Source organism: Lactuca virosa, chromosome 2, assembly GCF_052849685.1.
Source record: "Lactuca virosa cultivar CGN04683 chromosome 2, Lactuca_virosa_CGN04683_v6, whole genome shotgun sequence".
Lineage (NCBI taxonomy): Eukaryota > Viridiplantae > Streptophyta > Magnoliopsida > Asterales > Asteraceae > Lactuca > Lactuca virosa.
The window spans coordinates 260,045,607-260,063,093 of NC_136427.1; positions in this window are offsets into that span (position 1 = coordinate 260,045,607).

A 17,487-nucleotide genomic window follows, 5' to 3' on the forward strand; every position below is an offset into this window, starting at 1 on the left:
GTAATCGATCTTCAATCTCCTTAAATCTTCACTTATTTCAACCATATCATCATCTGATTTTGAGATTGATTGATTGAAGAATGATTGTATCCTATCTAAATCATAGCTTCTAAATTCATGATTTTTGTGTTTTTCGAGTGCATCTTCTTCATTCTTCTACATCTGCAATTGATAATTGGATTGATTGGGGTGGAAATTCATCTATCGACATCTGGGGGTTGATTTTCATCTATCGACATATGGGGGTGATCACCAGATAGAGGTTATTTTCAACAACATACTTCATCAAATCACATATATCACCGTCAAAATCTAATCGATTTTTAGCACCATAATCATCCACTTTCAACAAAGAGGGTTAGTTTTTCTTCGTTGATCTTTAATTTCAACAATTCTTCATCAAATCACAATCGTTTAGCTATTTTACATCTATTTTGAGCACTTTCTAGATTCAATTTCTATTTATCAGATTTATGATTCTTACAATTTGTCAAGGTTTGACTTTGAACACTTTTAAGGTTTGATTTTCAACACTTTTCAAGCAGTGTGTTTTGTAAAATTGACAAGGTATGTGCAAAGTAATTATTGTTATTCAACAAATTCACTTAAACTATACATGTATTCTACCTGTTTGATGAAAGTCCTGAATGAAAAAAGAGTCAAATGTATCACCCCTTCTCATGACTAAATTCTTCTTTAAGAATATGAGTCATAATTAGTGAAAAATAATGCATTGTTAACTTTGATTTTCAACACTTTTCAAGCAGTGTGTTTTGTAAAATTGACAAGGTATGTGCAAAGTAATTATTGTTATTCAACAAATTCACTTAAACTATACATGCATTCTACCTGTTTGATGAAAGTCCTGAATGAAAAAAGAGTCAAATGTATCACCCCTTCTCATGACTAAATTCTTCTTTAAGAATATGAGTCATAATTAGTGAAAAATAATGCATTGTTAACTTTGTTCTTATAATAATTGACATCATTATTATGTTTAATGTTTTTCATTTTTCTTTTATCTGATCTTTTATAGAAACCAATCTTTAATACAATGACATGGTTTTGTTTAAATCTTATTTTGTAATGAAATTCTTCTGATTATATTAATCGTATATCATTACCCATATGTCATTACATTGTGTGAGTATCTATCAGAGATTCATCATAATTAAGGAAATCACTAGTTCAATATGGACATGAAACATTATGTATTATTCTTATAGAATATTGTACATACATACAGTAACATCAATTATGATTGTATATATGTATAATTCAAGGATTAATCACAATAAATATAAACATTCAGGAATTAAAGGCAATGTTATCTATACATGCATATTATCCTGATTATAATTATTATATACTATCACTCATATTTCATTACATGGTGTTATTATCTAGTAGTTATTCATCACAATGAAGAAAATCTGCATGCAATGAGGAATAAAGGTTGTGGAACCGAAAGATAGTTAAAGATTATCCTGGAGAAGACTACCGTTTAAGGTCAACAGAAATCAAGATCATGCAAAATATGTGGCGTGTAAGGTCACGATACAAGGAAATCTTTAACAATGAACAAAATTTTCAAGGAATAGTTTTCACAATGTTGTCTATATATATTTTTATTTTTGCATACTAGAATAAATGAACAATGTTGTGTACATCTAATTACATTATGTTTTTATCCTTTCGACATCTAGTTAGAATTTGACAAAAAAAAATTATGCTCCAAAGTGAGTTTCCCATTTAATTTCACAAATGTATCCATAAATGTTGATTTTAAGAACTTTGATCATTCTCCTCCATTTCACCATCTTCGGTTTCAACCCTTTCTGCTATTCATTGTTTTTGAGTTTCTTCAACTCCAACTTGCGCTTTTTCATTTTCTGGCTCATTGGTACTTCAAAAAAATAGTACTCGAAAACAAGTTATTGAACTTCTTTGCCAATTCCGTGTTCTATTTTCATTTGGAAACATCGATATACAATTAGAAACAATTTCTTCCATATTCTCTTTTTCTACAAAAACTTTCTTGAAGACCTTTTCAAACATTTCTTCATGTTCCTGAAAAACAATAAGGCACTAGAATTATAAGTATAACTTATTAAATGAAATCATAATATTCGGTTGAATAATAAGTTATGAAGTAACATATGATATATCATATCAGAATAGTAGAATATCAATTATGAACCATAAGCATGTCATATCAGAATATCTAGAATTACAGAAAATGGCAACATACTTTAATCGTTCTACTACTATAAACAATGTACTTTACTTCTTACTCATTATAGCAACATACTTTCATTTCCAAACCAATATAAGCAATATGTAACTTGAACCTTGTAATGTGATAATAAGTGTTAGATTACATCTTGATATTATCAGTTAAAAATGAGTTCTCCATATGAGGTTTAGCAAGTTTAATTAGATACTCACATTCAGCCTACGACTGCTAAATGACAACAGAACAAAGGATTTGACAGTTTCTTAGAATATTTGGAATAAATAATTTAAAACAAATTTATATCCTTAGAATATTGAGAATAATTAACCTAATTATAGAGATAATTGGTTTCAAGGTATGATATTTACATCTTCCGTCGATTAGCCATGTAGACATCAATTTTCAGAAAATTCATCATCAATTTCTCAATTACAGACATCTATTTTCTATATTTCATATCACAACATCGGTTTCCAATAATTCATCATCACATAATTTTGCTATTACTAAAGGATTATCAAGAAGGGTTGATTTTCAGCAACGCATTATTAAAATGGGAATGGACATGATACTAACTCTAATATACTAAATCAGAAAGCCTAGAATATTCTACTAAAAGCTAATATATAAAAAATAATTCCTAGAATATTTTACTACACAAATAAAAATGACTAGAATAATATGATATATAAAATCAGAATAACTAAAATATTGTACTAAACATCAATGTTCTAAAATTCATCATCAGTTTCTCTATTACAGACATCGATAAGGAATTTCGATAATTCAACATTAATTTTCAACAATTCATCTTCAATTTCTCTACCACTGAAGGATTATCATAAAGGATTGATTACCAATAGATTCTATATAATTTCATATCAGAACATCGATTTTTAGCAATTCATAATCAAATAATTTTGCTATTACTGAAGGATTATAAGAAAGGTTCAATTTTCAACAATTTAATAATTTATCATAAACTTTGTTGTTACATAATATTATCAACTCATCGGCAATCGGTTTTCAGCAATTCATGATAAAAATGGGAATGAGCATGATACTAAACAGAATGGCTAGAATATTACATAAGGAATTTCTAGATTTCAACATTTATTTTTTGCAATTCATCATCAATTCCGAATTAGAATATTTCACCATATACTAGAATATCACACCTGATAATATAATTTCATAATATTACGCATTAATATCATAATATTATACATAATTTCGTAATATTATACATTAAAATTAGAAAAAAATATGTTAATTATTTGGATTTCCTATAAATCATTCTAGATATTCGCGTTACATTATAAGTTTTAAATTTAGAATATTACATATATTTTTAATATCTTATATAATATAAGTTTATTTTACACAGTAGAACCTAATTTTAGAATATTACACTTTAATATCAGATCACACACAATTTCATAATATTAAATATTAACAATACAATATTAAATGTTGAACATCTAGAATAACTAGAATTATAACACATCAATGAGTGTTAAAAAAAAGCCTAAATTTAGTAAGACATTATTCTATTAGAATATTTTACATATAACTTAGATTATCGTAGAACATTATGCATATTATTCTAAATGAACAGACAAAGTACAAAATTATTTAATTACAATATTCTAGATATACACATTAATTATGTCTTATTAACAGTACATATAAATATAAATGAAATCATAATATGCAGAATAATCAACTTAAAACAATTCACCTTTCGCAAATCAGAGTATTCTAATTATAATATTATATTTCTATTCATGTTAGTACTCAACCTATAACATTATTCTACAAGCATATTCTATATGTACATTCAACATGCATATCGCTCTTTTAGAATATTCTATTTCTATACATGTTAGTATCCAAGCTATAACATTATTCTTTATGAATATAACTTATTAAAAGATATCATAATAATTAGAATAATTAAATTAAAAAATAAATCATAATAAGTATAATATCAAGTAATTAAATGAAACCAGAATATTTATAATAATCAACTTAAAACAAATCATCTTTTACAAATTTGAATATTCTAATTTTAATATTATAGTTCTATACATGTTACCAGTCAAACTATAACATTATTTTGTAAAAATATTCTATATTTACATATTTTATTCTTTTAGAATATTCTAATTTTATACATGTTAACAATTAGCCTATAATATTATTATGTAAGAACAATCTATATGTATAGAAAACATGTATATTATTTGTTTTAGAATAATATACATGTAGATTAGAACTAATCATATTTCCAACCATTCTATTAAGCAGTCATCATATTACCAAACATATAATTAAGTAGTTGTCATATAATCAACCATACCAACTGATTTACAAAACATTAAGCAATCATTAATATCTAATTTATTCAAAAAAACATAAAAAAAGAAAATGTTTTCATGTTAGATAACCATATTTCCAAACATTCAAACTTGCAACAATTCTACTTTTCACTCCTTTCCAGTGCATCTCTTACTTCAATTCTTTATTTCATCAACCTACATCAACAAAATCAAAATTACTCATTTGGTCACCATCTTCAGCTTTCAACCCTTTCCGATGTTCCTTGTTTCTGAGTTTCTTTAAATCCAACCCACTCTTTTTCATTTTCTAGATTACTGGTACTTGAAAACATAGTACCTAAAAATAATTCCAATAATTTTAAACATCATACACTCTACTTATAAAATTTAGCTTAAATTACGACTTAAATTCTAAACAACACATAAAAATCATTTTTTTATAACAAACAACACATAACATTACCAAGTACACTTCATTACAAAAATGCCCAGAAACAAGCCAATGATAACATAATCCAAAAACATGGATAAATTGTGAGTAGACATACCATTCGTTTCAATATAAAAGCAAATTCCTTTGCATCATACTTGTTGCTTTTCATTTCTGTGACAAGATGTGTGAAGTTATCAGGGAGCTTTACATCATCTTGGACTTCTACAGAGTTCAATTAATTAAGAAGATTATAAAGTTCACTAACAAGCCTCTGTTTTGAATAAGAAGATTATGTTACAAACTATCTTAAACAAGTTTACAACAACAAACATCAATCACTCGTAACATTATCAACTAATTTATTCTGCTATAGAGTAATATATATATTTTTTAAACTACTGTAATTATTGTAAAGTATCTTAAGTTAACAGTAAATTTCAAACAATTACAGCAAGCTAAAACATTAATAAGTAAATGTAACGCCCGCAAATCCGGGCTAGTCAATTTAGAGACGATGAGCATCAAAAATGAGTTTTTGATGGAATATTATTTAGAAGGATTACTCTTAAACAAGTTGTAGTATATGTTACAAGGGTTTCGTACATATAAAGAACGCCGAAATCCGAGATATAACGAAGAAGTTATGGTCCGTCGAAGTTTTACGGCAAAACCGGCACGGCACCGGGAGACGTAAATAGTGAATTTACGGTAGAAGACTTTTTAGCCTTACTAATCTAAAATAAATTGTAGTATATGTTAAACCGAGAACATACAAAAAAAGAACGCCTAAATCTGACTTCGTATGAGGAAAGTTATGAATTTTATATGATTTGGCATAACAGTGTACGGCCCGAAACTCAAATTTTAGTTCGAGCGGTTTTCGACCTACGCGACCTAAATGAGTTGAAGATCTCATTAATAGGAACTCAACGATAAAAAAACAGACGAAAACAGAGTATGTATGTAGAAGTTATGAATTTTACGCGGACATTTAACAGTATAATCTCCTCCTACTGTTAAATTTAAGATCGGTCGAGAATTAGCTGACGGAGTCTAAATGAAAGTTTTAGATCTTGTTTTTATCTACGCGTGGATATAAAGAATGTCGATAGTAGAGCTCGTATGTTAAAGATATGGACAAAACTTGGTCCCTACTCTTCGAGCGCGATAAATTCGATACAGTTTTGTAAATCTGAGATAGAATGAGAATTAGCTGACGGCGTCTAAATGAAAATTGTAGTACTCGTAAATACCAACACGTTGATATAAAGAACGTCAAAAATGGAGTTCGTATGAACGAGTTACAAATTATAATAGCATATTTACGTATTAAAATAAAGTATAAATCATATATACGTACACATATATATACAAATGTATATATCATTAGAAAGGTATCGACGATGCGGTTATTATAAGACTAGTGTTGAGTACTTTTGACATTAGTTTAGTACAAATATCGTTAAATTTATTTAAAATAGTATTATGAAGGGGTGTTTAGTCGTTTATATAACTATAAGGTCATTAAGTAATTATGGAGGGTAGTTTTTGTAAATTCAATTACTATAAATAAGAGGTTTGGGCTCTCATATTTCTTTCACCATTCTCTTGATTCAAGAGTCTTTCTCTTCTTATCCCCCGAGCATTTCGGTCCCTCGTGATTCGACTTTTCTTTCTGTAGTTTTAGTATAGTAAGGTGAGCGCTGAAGCGTTGCACGAATCTTTCTTAGAAAGATTCAGCGACGAAGTTCTGCCCCTGCAGAGCCCGACTCCTAGCTAAAACTTCCTTGTAAGTAAGTTATGCTTACCTATTTTAATATAGCTTATATTTAAAATTAGTATTGTTATTATGAACTTATAATAAATATTTGAGCTATTATTATGACTTATATAAGTGTCGTTATAATATCTTTTTAACTACTCGCGGTACGGGGAATCTGGTTTAAATGGCCGCATAGGGTTGTTGGATTTCAGAAGTGCTATATGCCAAAATGGTCCTGCCCTCCGGTGTTTTATGTCTGACCCCTGTCTGTACATAGTGGTTGGAAAGTATTGTTTAAACGCTTATATAATAATAATAATAAGACTAATAATTAGTCACGGTAAATATTAGACTAAAATCTAGTGGTAATAATACTAGGTTTCGTCGAACGAAATTATTTTAAAGTAAACGAAGCGCTGTCCGAGTACCGAGTCACCACCTTATCAAGTGAGTGCATAGTTACTTTCATCTTACACATAGATATGACATATTTTATATAAACTACGTGCTATGTGTGCATATTATCTCTATACTTGCTATCTATGCTGGATAAATGATTTTATACAAGTTTTATATGATTTAAACGGTATATGTATTTATATCTACATAATATGTTGGGTAAAATATGGGTAGATGAAATATGAGTTGGATGATGAGTTGAGAGGTGATATAGACCATGAGGTAAGGGTGAGAGGTGGACGATGTGAGAAGCCTTGTTCCCAAATGTTGGCACCGTCATCTAGCAGAGTATGGATGACAACCACGGACTATTCTAGACAGTCCAGTGGAACGCTAGCAGGCTCGCAACCTGTAGGTGTTGTGAACGATGTGTTCACCCAGTGTACTCTAAACCCTGGCGATCATGCAGACTTGGTGCCTAAACCTTGGCGATCATACAGACTTAGTGTCAAAACCCTGACGACTATGTGGACTTAGTGCATGTTGTATAAACCCTGGCGACTATGCAGACTTGGTGCCTAAAACCTTGGCGACTATGTGGACTTAGTGCATGTTGTATAAATCCTGGCGACTATGTAGACTTAGTGCCTAAACCCCGATGATGATGGACTTCGTGTCGATTCCTTAGGATGATCCTTAGGAATGAATGAACGAGAAATAGCTGATTCTTAGGGTAGATCCTTAAGAATAAATAAGATAATGGGGATGGGTAATTGGGTTAATTGTTTAATGATTAAACCTAATAATTATATTATTGTGGGTTGAAAACCCTATGTACTCACCAGGTTTCCCAACCTGACCCACTCAAGCTTATTTGTATCACAGGTGTCGATATGAAGTTACATTACACTGAGAGATTAAAGAGGTGTAGATCACTAGTGTAAATGAATGTAAGTTTTGTTTATGCTTATGTTTCTGTATTGACAATGACATCCCAAATGTTTTAAAATGAATAAAAATACATTTCTTCGGAAATGCTTTGATAATGTATTTATCATGTTTTACTGGGAACAAATTCCGCAACATTTTTATTAAAAGAAGTACTCTGATTTTTATAAAGCATAAACAAAAATCGGTCTTTTCTGGCCGTGAAAATGGGGATGTCATAGTAAATATTCTTTTATAAAATATCTTAAGTTAACAACAAACATTATCACTTAGAACAACATCATAACAATCAAAATAAACCTAGTTGCAGTAAATAAATTTTATAAAAAAACTATAAACCTACCTACAATAAACAAGTTTATTGATAACTTTGACTACAATAAAGTTATATAAGACATTTGGTATCAAAGATTCTGAAATTCTGAAATTGATTGCTAACCCTAGCTACAGTAAGTTGGATCAAATACTAACCATAGGTGTAGTAAACAAGTAAATTACTATAGTACATAATTTCACAATAGTGTTTTATAATTCATTATCAAATAATATCCAGAATCAGAATCGAAATCAGAATCATAAAAACAAACTAAACGAGATATTAGTGACATCTAACCTGATTGTTGAACTATATGATCAAAATCGAAATCAAGATATTCAAAATCAGATGTATCCGAGCTTTGATTTGTGGTAGAATGAAATTGTGGTTTTCAGAATGAGAATCAGAATCAGTTTCTTCGGGTTATTCTTGAGAGATTTGAAACAAAATTTTACTACGAACGAACTTTGAATTAATGAAAAAAAAAATGTAATCATGATTTAGAATCTGAATTAGAACATTGAAAATCAAAATGAGAATGAATCATAATCGATTCTTAGGGTTTATAAAGAAACATTTCATAATCAAAATCGAATCGATTCAGTGATTTTAGGAAGAGCAATGTGAAGCAGAATCAAAATGAAAGGAGATCGAATCCAGGTAAGTTCTTCGATCAAGATTGCAGATTAGGAAAAAGGATGGTTTTTAGGGTTTGTCGGAGGGTGAGAGTTTTCTGGTGCGTGAAGAATTAATGAATATGTTTGACTCACGATTGCAGATCAATTAAAAACAAAGTTACAATACTACCCCTCCGTGTCTTTCATTAATCCCAAAGTTTAATAGAATTTCAAAAATGTCACCGCCTCTATATTGTTCTAATTTGATTTAATCTCATCCATAGATCATGGTAGATGAATGGTCCAGATTTTGTCCCCATGTCTCACAAAATATCATTGTCTCACATGAACTCAACCCTATATATATATATATATATATATATATATATATATATATATATATATATAAACTAAACAAAATAAAATTAAAAAATAATAATTTAAGATATAAATTGACATTTCAAATTTGATATAGACCAAATCCATAAAAAATTGAATTTGAGTGTGAATCGAAAAAAAAAAAAAACAATTATGGTTTTCGTTTGACAAAAATAAGCTACTTTGGTGTTGATTAGCGTTTGTTAAAACCATAAAGATAGCATATTGTAGTTTATAAGATAACTTATTGAAGCTAGATTGAAATAACTAATTAATAAGCTAACTATAAACTAGTTTGTCAAAACCAAATAATAAAATTTACAGTTTACTCCGTAAAAATCTTATTTATTATTAATATTTTTTTTGCAATGCGTTTTGAATCAATCAACGGTTTTATAAGGAAATCGAAGATTAAAAACACATTTTGTGTAATTTTATAAACACATTTACAATATTGGAAAAATAACTTAGGAGAGTAATCAACTATTGATTTTGTTCACATTTGGTCCTTTTTTGTATGCAATATAGCATCAAACTTGTTGTATGCGTTCACCATAACCCTTTTTACCGCCTATCACAAGTGATAGCCGGTCAAAAGGGTTATGATGAACACAAACAACAAGTTTGATTTTATATTGCGTACTAAAAAAGAAAATGGACCAAATGTGAACAAAATCAACAGTTAGTTACCATCCTAAGTCATTTTCTCTTAAACCAATCAAAGCTTCTATTTTTCTTGGTGTCGGTACTATTTGTTATTGGTTTCGATATTGTCACTAGTGTAACGCCTAGTTCCTGCTTGTAGAAGAAGAAGAAGCTAGAGGATTCAAGGAGAAGATAGTAGATCCAGAGACTTTCTTCCATCCTCATCATTTTCTGGTAATCAAGTCTCTAACTTGCCTAATAGTTTCTTAGATCCCCTTAGTTGCTTTTTATTGGGTTTTTTGGTCAAAGAAGCTTGATCCTTGGGATATGGACGTCCTAAGTGAGGATACCTTCAGATCTGGAATCATTAAGGGTTGTTATGGCATAAAGGTGCAAACTTTATGCCATTGGAGCCCCCATGCAAGCTCTAAGATGTCATCTTGGCATTTTGAGCCCCAAAAGGCCATGCATGGAGGAAAAGGCAGAAGCTTTACATGTTCAAATGATGTCCAAGGCCTAAATTAATGTGTGTATGCTTATGTTGGAATATGGATGACTTGTGGACAAAGATCTAAGTTCTAGAGAGTTAGGGTTTGAGCCAAACCCGTCAAATGAGGGTATTAACGGGTAAAGTTGGAAAATTTACCCTCAAAAGGACGTTTTCAGTATGTATGAGAAACAAGAAGCTTAGATCTGAAGTGTAGGGGCTTAATCCGTTAAGATGGCCCAAACAGACAGAGGAACTCGTCGAGTCTATAGAGGAACTCGACGAGTTGAGGCGAGTTATCCCGATGCTGAATATGGTAGAACTCGACGAGTCTGAGGATGACTCGATGAGTTGACTCGCTTAATCGCGACTATGAGTAGCCAGGGAACTCGTCTAGTCAGGGGGATGGCTCGACGAGTTGGATCGTGATTTCAGGGTTTTGACTTATAGAACTCGGCGAGTTAATGGAGCAACTCGGCGAGTTGAGTCAACCCAGAACGTTGACTTTGACCAGAATGTTGACTTTGACTAGGGGTAAAATTGTCATTTTATCCTAAGAAGGATTATCAGTTTTTGACAAAGTGTTATTGTGATAATGATAGTCGGGGAGTCGTTGGAGCAGCCGTTAGAGATTCCTCACACGAGATTTCATTGTTAGCTTACGAGGTGAGTTTTCCTCCAGTAGGAACGGGTCGAAGGCACCAATGTCGACCCGTTTATGTATGTTAGCATATGCCGGACTTAGGTCCGATGTCGGGGTTAGCCCGATGTAGGTTATATGTTTCCAGGTCCGATGCCGGGGAAAGCCCGAGAAATGTTTGTATGCTTGATGTCTTTGTGATTCTTGCATGTACTTGTTTATATGTTTCGGGCTTCTGCCCGATGCCGGGGCAAGCCCGAGGAATGTTTAGCTTATATGTTATGTTTATATGTTCCGGGCTTCGGTCCGATGTCGGGGCAAGCCCGAGGATTGTTTATATGTTTATTTTATGTGTTTATGTTATATGTATGTTGATATGTTACATGTATACCGGATTTCGGTCCGATGCCGGGCGGGGCCCGATGTAGTGGGCAAGGCCCAATGTATGCTATTATGTGATCATGTGTATGGTATGTGGTAGTTTGGGGAGACTCACTAAGCTTCATGCTTACAATTTTCAGTTTTGGTTTTAGGTACTTCCGCTAGTAAAGGGAAGAACTCAGGATGACTGCATGGCACACGCCACAACTTTTAGCCTGGGAGGATTCACTCTGATGTTTTGACATATGATTTTGTTATATTAACAAATGTTATGATATTTTTGAGATACACGATTTATGACTTTTATATGATGAATGATACTTATGGTTTTTATTAATGAATTAAAATGAAATTTTTTGACCGTATTTTTGGGATGTTTCAACTAGGTTGCTCACAATTGATCATTACTCATGAGAAATAACTTATTCACCATTGGTATTGTTTGTTATTGTGGAATCTTTATAATGAGAAATGATGCTCTCGTTTTTTTGTTAATAAGCATAAGATTACGAATAAGTTATTTTTACGAAGAATTTATTCACGGGAAATAACTTATTCACCCTTGGTATTGTTTGTTATTGTGGAATCTTTATTATGAGAAATGATGTTTTGGCTTTATTTTTGTTAATAAGCATAATATTACAAATAAGTTATTTTTACAAAGAAGTGATAAGATACCATTGAAGCCTAAACATGTAATGATATAATAAGCATAACGTTCTCAACAAGTTATTTTTAAGCCAATTCTAAAAGTAGAGGAACAACGTTAAAGTCACTAGGAATAGTTAAATATAAATAATCGAAATAAATTATATAAATGTTCGTTTGAGTATAGTATATTTTCATATTTGATACAAGGATAAATTGGTCATTCATAAAAATTTAACAAGTCAAAAATTAGATTAAGCAGCAGAAAGACCAACTATGTAACATTTAGAAACCATAGAGACCACCACTGTAAACCAATAAATGTTATGGTGAACTTGATATTTTTTGAAAACCACAAAGACATCTAACTATTGGAAAAAAAATATGAAGAAATAATAAAAGAGAAAATGACTCGGAAGGGTAACCAACTGTTGATTTTTGTTTTTCATATTTGGCTCATTTCCTTTTTTTGTATGTAATATACAGGGCCGGCCCTAGAGGGCGGGCAAGCTGGGCGACTGCCCTGGGCCTCACCAAATATCGGGGGGCCCTACGAGACGTGGTTAATATTTATACATATAGTTTTAGTAGATATAAAAGTACGATGCAGCAAAAACACCAAAGGCATTTATAGTTGAGATAACTGCGGCACACAAAACTTCATGGTGGAAGACCTTAGTTAGAGTCTGGTTTTAATTGTTTTGACGTAGTCTTTGAATGTTTTAGTGACTTCTCAGTATTCAATAACATATTCACGTTCTCCCGATTCCCAAACCGACTTCTCAGTTTTCAAGAACCAACCTTACTGTAACGAGTTATGCTTTTATGGCTTTTTATCGATTCAGATTTCAGACCTAGAGTTCTATGTATTTTTTTTTCACTACACTGTCGATTCTTCGTTCATAGGCCATCCTTCAAGAATCAAGCTTTAACGAGTTTAATCAAAGTCCTTAAATCCTCAATCAACCTTCCATCTTGTTTGATCCTTCCTTCAACGATATTGATCGTATGTTTACTAGTTTTTTTATGCAAACATGGTTTTGATTTTTGGTTGCTTAAGATGAATTTGTTTACAAAGAGTTGTAGTCTGTAGGTTCTATTGGGTTTAACTATTGAAGCTCACTTTTGTGTATGTGCTTTTCTTTGTTCGTCTGGTTGTATAGAATTTGAATATCAGTACATAATATGAAGTTGTTAATTTTCAGGTACTGAAAATTGTAGACCATCTGAAATACCAAGGACGGACAACGAACGAGGAGTGCCATCACCAACGTACCACGAACCATTGTTGGTGTACCAGTCACGACAACCAACAAAGAACGGAGAGAGAGAGAGAGAGAGAGAGAGGAAGAAGAAAAAGAACTGAGAGAAGAAGAAGCCCCGATTGGGCGTTGACTCTCATCTTTGGCACAACGATCCACAACGACAACGCCCGACCACGAATGGCCGGGGTAGTGTGCACGGAAAATGCTCGTTGCCACATAGACCGCGAGCCGGTTCGTCTTGGGTATACCAAATGGCCTTAATATTACAAAACCAAATTACAAAGAAAAGGAAATAAAAACAATTAATGGAAAATCAATTTAAGATTACTCTAGCTAAAATAATAAATAAAAGTCCATCAGAAAATGGCATCTTAGTTTGACATTCCATGATTCAACACAAAATGGAAAAGCAATTCTCGTTCGTGTAATGTTTGTGCCAGATGTAAAAAAAAAACAAAAAAAAAAAAAACAAAACATGACGTCTGTGTTTGTGTTCAAGATTCGATCAGCCTAATCTAACTCTACAAAGTATGGGTAAAGGAAATAAGAAATAAGACTGATGCCCCCATCAAGCAGATCTGACAAAAGCCCGTAGGCTAAGCATGGCCCAATATTTGTCAAAAAAGACCCGAAAAAGCTTGGGCTAGTCCGAAAGCCCAGTCAACAAGTGCATCTGTAATTTACATCTAAAATTATTGATTATTCGAAATACTATTAACTCAATAAATGTTTTGTGGTTGGCAATAAATACCATTACAAATCTTTATGGAGATTTTTTTAATTAATTATGAGAATAAAATTTGCACCAAAGATCCTTGTAAGTAAGACTATTAAGTTTTTATGCTAGGTACCATGTAAAAAGACTTTTTTTGCCTTTCATTTATCTCATATACAACCCCTCATGGAAACCATCACCGCCGACACTATAACCACACAACCCCCTCCCCTTCCCCTTCTCCCTCCTTGTTAGGTATCCTTGTCGCCCCCACTATGAAGTCTAAGGAAGCAAACTAATAAAGGAAGCATTTGAACTCAAAACTAAAATGAAGGTGGGAGCGATGTAAAATGGAAAAAAAAAACTTAAAATCGAATAATTGTTAAAACATTAAGCTAGACTTGAATATTAGTTTTTAACTAGTAAGTTACTACCCCCGCTTTGGGGGGGGGTGGGGGGTTGCGAACTTACGTAACTACGAAAATGTAGGGAACAAACATGCAGATATACAAAACTTATGTGGCTAAAATGTGAAACCAAAAAAGTATATGGAGGAAACATGGAAATATATTGCGGGGGATGATAGGTGCAAATTTTCTATTATGTAAGAACTATTTATGTAATTTTTTAAACACATGGACCATTTTTGTAAAAATAATTGCACAAGGACCTTTTCTATAAATTACGAGGACGTATTTTATAATTTATTTTCTACACAGGCTCCAATCTGCCAACATAGAAAAAAAAATCTTAAACATAAGACTATTTTTGTACACAATAAAAACCTTAAAGTGACCATTTCTATAAATTACAAAATTATAAGAACTAAATATGCTAATATTAAAAATATATATAAGGACTAAATATGCCATTATAGAAAACAATTGTGGCACAAATCTAAGATTCATAAAAGTTATTGTTCATTTCTCAATTGGTTTTAGATATATACCGGTAAGTTACTATCCCGCTTTGTGGGGGGACCGAAATTGCATAACTACGTAAATGTATGGAGCAAACCTGCAAATATACAAAACTTATTAGCCAAACTAAGAAAACGAAAAATATAGGGATGAAACATGAAAATATATTACGAGGGACGTTAGCTGCAAATTTTCTATTATGTACGAACTATTTATGTAGTTTTTTTAAACATTTAGACCGTTTCTGTAAAAAAAATTGCATAAGGACCTTTTCTGCAAATTACAATGACAATTTTTGTAATTTTATTTCTACACAGGGGCAAAAACATATAAAAATCTTAAACATAGAGTCTGTTTTTGTAAAATAAAACTCACAGGTGCCTTTTCTGTAAATTACAATATTATAAGTACTAAATATGCCATTACTAAAAACATTTTATATAAGGACTAAATATGCCATTATTGAAAAAATTTGTGGCAAAAGTCCAAGATTCATAAACTTTACTATCCATTTATATATATATATATATATATACATATATATATATATATATATATATATATATATATATATAGAGAGAGAGAGAGAGAGAGAGAGAGAAAAGTTCAAATGAGAACCCTTAAAGATTAAGAACCATTTCATTAAGGGTATTTTTGTCAATCTCCATTTTACATTATAAACATACAAACTATAAACTAAAAATCAGTTACCATCACCAGTTATTCAAACTCAAACAATCTTACCTCTCTCTCTCTCTATCACTCACTCTCTCACTTACTCTTTCTTTCTCTATCTTACCCCTGCCGCCTCTTCCCGCCAGTGACACCGCCGGCACCACCGCCACCAGGAGAATATTGCCGACGGTAGACCACAACTTTCAGATCTAGTACTACCGCTTTCAGATCTGGAACTGACTCCTTCAGATCTGCAACCAACACTTCTAGATCTACGTCGACGTCACTCTAATCTGATCCGATATGTTATTTTTGGTTCGATTTCTTCAGATCTGATAACGTCATCATCACTGTCGACGACAACTACACATCGACGGTCGTCGCCGCCGGTCGCACAACGTCCCCTAGATCTGGAACCACCACTAAAAACGACCTCATGAAGCTGTTTCAACTTCAGATCTATCTTCAACCGCCGTACCACCTCCTCCGCCGTCTCCTGCGACTGGTGAACCACCACCATCAGATGTACAAGTTTCTATCGGTTCCAGACCTTCAATTTCCGCCTCATATCTACGATATTTGTCTCTAGATCTACGTTTTTTACTATAGATCTATGAACTTCTGGTGAGGATCCACCTTTCCCTTCAGATCTGTTTCGTCTCCACCTTCATCCAGACATGTGGTTTATGCTTCGTCAAGTTTTTCCGGCAGCCGACTTCACCGGAGCAGATCTGAAACCAAAAAAGTGTTTTTGTGATCAGATCTAACAAGAAATGACAAAAAATCGCCTTCTCTGGTGACTGGTGGTTGTTCCACCGCCTTCTGATTTTTTTTGGTAAGATCTGATTATTTTTTTAATAAGATCTCTACTTCTACTATTGTCTCCTCCCTTCTTTGCTCTCTATCTGTTTAAATATACTTTATTAAGTTGTGAATTGTGTACAAAATCATTTATGGTGTACAAATTATTTCATGGTGGCTAGTGGTGGTTCTACCACCACATCAGATCTATTCCACCATCACCGACTCCTCACCTCAGACCACCAAAAAAATCATCAACAACCATCAACTTTTTAGATCTGAAGTCAAAGACACTGATTTATCAGATCTGATGTGTTTGGTGCAATTTCAGGTATATATATGGTGTATACGAAGCATTTCATGTTGTCCACCGGTGGTTCTACAACCTTAGATCGTCGGAAAAGTCACAAATTTCCATCAACCTTTCAGATCTAAAGTCAAAGACGCACTAATTTCTCAAATCTTGTTAGATTTTATGTGTTTGGTGTCATTGAAGCATAGAGCTAGTGTGTACAAAGCATCTCATGGTGGCTAGCAATGGTTCCACCACTGAATCATATTTACATCAGATCTGATTTCTATGGTGCACAAAAGGTGTTTGATGAAAGTTTCAACAAAATCAGGTATGTTCTTAATTTGTGAATATTATGATTGAGAGTCCTGAAATGTGTTTATTAAACTGTGAATGAGAGTCTAGGAATAATCTATTAAATTGTGAATCTATGTGGTGCATTCTCTAAATGAGACTCATAAACTATTTTATTAAATTGTAAATAAAATTTTTGAAATTTAAGTTTTAAGTTGAGAATATGGTTGTGAATATATATTTTTTGTGTACTAAATTGTGAATTTTTTATATTAAACTGTGATTTTTGTGTA